This window comes from Dendroctonus ponderosae, unplaced genomic scaffold, assembly GCF_020466585.1.
Source record: "Dendroctonus ponderosae isolate FM_Combo_2020 unplaced genomic scaffold, Dpon_F_20191213v2 Dpon_F_20191213_2, whole genome shotgun sequence".
Taxonomy (NCBI): domain Eukaryota; kingdom Metazoa; phylum Arthropoda; class Insecta; order Coleoptera; family Curculionidae; genus Dendroctonus; species Dendroctonus ponderosae.
The window spans coordinates 5,223,268-5,228,870 of NW_026018165.1; the positions used below are offsets into that span (position 1 = coordinate 5,223,268).

Below are 5,603 nucleotides of genomic sequence, written 5' to 3' on the forward strand. Positions count from 1 at the left end.
TTGTCCACTAAAACTACCAAAATTCCTCGCAGTTTGCGAATATCTTAGGTATTTATGTACGCTCGCACTGGTACGTCCGTATGCTACCGAGGTTAAAGCGCGAAAAACTTATATTTCTATTCTTCACTATTTTCACTTTTACTAGTTCCGCTTCTCCTGTGTTGAAAGTTTTCATGTGTTCAGAGTGAGACCCGCTTGTGTTCAGGCTTCAGCTATCAATCGAAGAACTTATTGCAGAATGAAGCTTTTTTTGCTTCACCGAAGTTGCTTATCATTGAGGCTGTACAGATCTAAGAAGCTAGTTTTTTAATTTCCTGAAGCTGACCTACTCCTGGATATTTTTCCACTGGGAGATAAGTCTTGTACCTATATATTTTTAATAAGTTAATAAGTATGCCCATATTTTACACTTATTGCCTCTAATTAGGTTCCACAAATATTTTTGAACTGTTAATACCGGTAATGTGTCTGTTCAAGATTATTCTAAAGATTCGCATTTCTGGGTCCAAGTAAGTTAATTAATTAAAACGGCCATTTAGATTAGACTATCAGCACACCTTCCATGCATCATAAAACATCAGGATTAATTTGAGATCTAATAAACTGATTGGCTTTATTTGCAAAATTTTATGGTCGCTAGTTACACTCATAAGGACTTAAAGCTCTATAGAAAGGTGTAATGATGAGGCAAAGTATAGTCAAGAGGCATACATTTTCTATCGTAAATATTCACGAGACCTTGAGTAGTCCTGATAAATAATTTTAACAAGCGTCTGCATTGCTTATATGCTTGAAGTCATCGCTAAGAAAATATAGGTATAAAACAAAATTAGTTTTGTAACGAAAACTTAGTAATATTCATCAATGAGTAATTAAAGTTCTAAGAGTAACCTGCTTGTTGACAGGCGTACGAAAGGTTTTGCGTATTTGCGTAAATGGTCAAAACTGTTTAATTATTTTCTAAATGTTCGAAGTGCTATCGTCTTGAGAATTACCAGCGGCTGTTGAACCTTAGTTGGTTATTTGCTTATAGCCATACATTTTTTTAACAAAAAGAAGGAACTTTATATTAATTTCAAAATTAATGATTTTGTCTAATGCGTTCCAAGAGCTCCTGCAGGGCCTACTGCTAAATGCAGCTCTTGCATATATGATAATTACGGTATAATCTGCTTACTGACTATTATTCAATCTCAATTTTTATTGTTTATACGGTGTTTTTAATTTTGCAAAGTGATTTTATCTGCCGATAACAGTCTGGTTGACAATAAATTGTGCAGTCTCACATTTGCATCTAACACTTGTTGTATAAATTTAAAACACTGACAGCATAAATGTCGTTTTACGGTCGTATTTTCTTTCAAACTGCAAATTCACTTTCTCCAGGATTTTCCTCCGGTAGTTTTCTAACCTATTTTTTTTTGTTCAGGGTTTCTGCAAGTCTCGAAATAATACATCTGGTATAAAATACATACAGTAAGATTTGTTCTATAGGTCTTTTAGCTTCTTGGCATTCCGCTTTGGCGTTGAGTCAACAACAATTTCACCATGTTCCATCTTTCGCAGCTGCTTCTATTGTTAATGAAGTTATTATTAGCATTGCCAGTATCTTAATAGTAACAATTTTTTGATCATGTTATACTGATTCGGCTTTATCGCCATTTTTTTTAAATTTAAGCATGATTATTTTCGTACGCCTTGTAGAAAATATCACTCATCTCAGCGTCTAGTATTAACGACATGTATAAAATTTAAATTTGCTCTTAACTCATGGTCATGAACCGCGCAACTATTTTCCTGTCTTGGTTTTCCTGGCATCATTCGAATATCATGATCATGAGTCTCATTATACCTTTGCAGCATGCCATGCTTCCTGACTAGTTCGGCCTCTGCATTGACCGTCTCTCTAAATGTGTGTTTCCTCTATATTTCAGTCATCCCTGGCTTCAATAATGTTCTGGGATATATCTTCATATTTCCTTGATTATTCTGTAGCTTTTTGTGATTTTCTTAAAGCCTTTGCAACGAAAATTGTTTTCCTCAGGAATCAATATATTACATTTTATTTTTTCATACTATTTTATTTCTCATTATGATTATTCATAATTTTCATCAGACCAGCGAAATATACTCGAGAGCTCGATACTCCTCTTGCAGCCTCTTATTCAATTTGCAATGTGCATAGCACAACTTCGCTACTTGTTAATTTCTTCGTATTGGCGTTTCGAACATACGTTTTGCTTTCCGCTTTATTTTATGAGCAATATTTTTGAAATTAATTTTAAAAACAAGCAGCAGATGTTGCCATTATAGGCAAAGGAAAATTATCTTAGTACTTTTATAGACTGCTGAAATATATTCGGTCGAAAAGTTTCAGTTAACAATTAAAGGAGACAATTACAAATGTGTTAGGCAAACTTTGTAATTAGCAGATCCAGCTGACTAGCTGAATTTTCCTCAATTGTCCCGCTAATTCTATCTCGATGAGGGATTACCTAGCGCACAAAACTTCTTAATTTGAAAAGACCTAACTTCAATATTAATTGCAGAGTGACTGAGCTCATTTCTCCTAAATCTATCCCGACGCTGAGGGACGTTTTTGTCACACCCAAAAGAAATTATGCCTCTATTCTTAACGCGTGATTTATACCCCTGAGAAAAACTGAAATAATCAGTTGGAAAATACTAGAGATGGTAACTATTATGAATGAGCTGACGCTCAAAATACGACACTGAACAATATAGCGCGCGATGCTGTATGAAATATACAATTAATACCTGCCCTAAAAGATGAAGGAAATGTGAACGATACCGAAGGCTTCAAGAAGCAATTAGTTACAGTCAACTTAGAAGATCCCTTTGCCCAATTTCAAGTTGGACTAAGCAATTACAGTTTAACTGCTATTCACCTAGCCTTCAAATGAGACAACTTTTCAGCGAACTAAAAAGAGCAACTAAAGTTCTTTCGACACAGGTGTGCGTGCTTAAAACTTATTATTACTGCCACTGAAAATATTGCTCTCTGCAATTCAAAATAGAACTGTTTTGTATAGCAACGTTCGGATCCAGTAGTGCCATTACGGCAGGTAATTTTTCTTACTTAATTTGCTTTAAATTACAGGCTTAAACTGAATGCATAATAGAATCGACCTGAATAAATAATACATCAAGATAGCAGCTTAAACATAAGGTGCCCATGTTTGAAATTATTTGGCCTAAATTTTACAGGTTAAAACGCTCGACGGTTCTAACATCTTCCTTAATACTTTGCATAATCTCGGCACACATGAATGTTTCCCGGGATAAAGTTTTCAAATTGCTTAGAAAATCGCGGTTGAAATTTTATCATGAACGTTGGGTGTTCCAACAAAACCAAACACTTATATGTATAAGAAACTCCGCATTGTAAGACGAATATTTTAAATACCGAAGTTAATTTTTATCAACTGGCTCCACATATGAATTTTCATCTTGCTGCAGTCTAATATACAGAGCGTTTGGTAAGTTGATGTCTTGGTCGTAGATGGGTTAAAGTTGTACAAATAATTTTGAGTCAAATTGCCGAGTTAAGCATATTATTTACTACCAAACTTACACTCCGATTTACAGCGTTCTGATATTGTCATTAGGAAAATCAAATTCACCCACACTACTAAAAACCCCGTGTGTAAAATGTTTCAGATTTTTACACACCACACCCAGCTGCAGCTTTAAAGCGTTGTTTTCAGGATTATACTGGAAAAGTTAAAAATCCTGACAACAATATGGTCAAGCAAAATGGGTTGATCAGACTGCCGAATTTATAAGTGAGTGGACATCAGTAATTATGCAATTTTATCAGTACTCATTGCTTTGACTTAACCTTAGCTTAAAGCTTACATGGTTTTGCTCCTATCAACTCTACAATTTGTGCAAATTGAAGCCGTCACTACCCTAGAAATAATCAACTTGCTTCAGAAACATTGCCCAACCTATGGGCAGTGTTTGCTAAAGTCTCTAATAAACTGAGCATACAACGACCTACTTTTTCTCAATGAGACTAGGCAAATTACATAAAGTTTAAAATATGAAAAATAAAATGTAGGCGCTGGTGCTGCCTTGAAAGGGTCGAAAAGAATTATTATTTATGACAAAAGCGCTTTGAAAGTGTCATTTTCGTCGTAGAGTGTTCGGCTTGTGTGCTTAAGGCTTGTTATCGCTGGCATGAAGACAATAGTTAGTGGAATTCAAAAGAATATTTTCAGTGCAATATGGTCCAGGCGAGGCAAGGAAGAAAATGAGGCGATTGCATTCCGCATTAATACGTACCTATGCATATAGGAAGTTACGCTACTAAATAATGTTACGCTAATAAATAATAAGTTGTTGTTTAAAATATATCAAGAATGAAAATATATATTTCAGTTTGAATAACGAAACTAAAGCTATTTCGGAGGCTCCAAAATATTAGATAGTAAACATTAAGTCAGTTAAGATAAATTCATGAACGATGGAAACTGTGTGACTTTTCAAGCTACAATTTATTCGATATCAATTAAAATATAATATAGAGACCCTAGATATTGTACCGTGGATGGCCGAGTATCTAACCCTTTCTTCAGCTTCCAACTTTTATTCACCTCGGTATAACTTTAAATGCGGAACAGGAACAAACTAACTTCAAAATTACCGTCAACTTCACAAACGATAACAATAACCGACGGAAAACTCGCTCTTCCGACTCGCGGGGTTAAACCTATTCTGCACCCGGTCTCTGCTGTCACTTCACTTCGCCTGTCTGGTTCTCCTCGCCGCTTATATAGATTCCTTCAGGTAACCCAGATGCTTCTCGAAATCTAGGCCAAAATTGCTATACTTTCCGTCTTTACCACTTCTTTCATTTTCGCCGCTGTTAATATCTCTTCCACAGAGTCGACTTCTTTCGCCACTTGATAATTTCCCTCTGTTGAAACAGTTACTTTTGATAGCAACCTGGTAAGTTTTCACAAGAGTTATCAGTTTTAGCCACATCATCTGCTTCAGAGACAACTGAATCACTTATTTTCCCAACTAAGGACAGTTTCTGATCAGAACTAGCCACTTCGGGCTCCACCTGAATTTCCTCTAAATGCTCCTGAGCAATTTGTTCATTCGTGATCTCGACAATACCATCTTCTCGATCAACTTTCGGCTCTTGAACTACTGGATTTTTATATTCTGGCTCTTCTACTACTGCAGGAATGTCCACGATTTCAGTGTTTTCCAAATCATCAGTCACTTCCTCGATGTTCTTTAGTTTGCCTTCAACGGTTGTTTTCAGGTCTTCAATTTTCTTAGCGTTGTCGTCTATTTTATTCAGCATCTCTTTGTATTTGTCATTCATTTTGTTCATTTTTTCGTCCATTTTCCTACTGTTGTCGCTCATTTCGTCCATCATTTTCCTACTGTTGTCTTCCATTTTGTCATTCATTCTGTTAATTTTTTCGTCCATTTTCCTACTCTTGTTTTCCATTTTGTCCATTTTGTCGCTCATTTCGTCTTTCATCTGCATGAGCAGTGCAATCAAACTGGGGTTCTCCATTGCAGGGTCTTCCTTCTTTGATTTACTTCTTGTTTCCATCAAA

General features: G+C 35.7%; 1 protein-coding gene across 4 annotated transcripts in view; it reads left to right on the top strand.

The window, feature by feature from the left end:
* LOC109538374 (potassium voltage-gated channel protein Shaw) overlaps positions 1-5,603 on the top strand; it is a 96,529-nt gene that overhangs the window by 24,746 nt on the left and 66,180 nt on the right. The gene's annotated exons all lie outside the window — the stretch shown is intronic.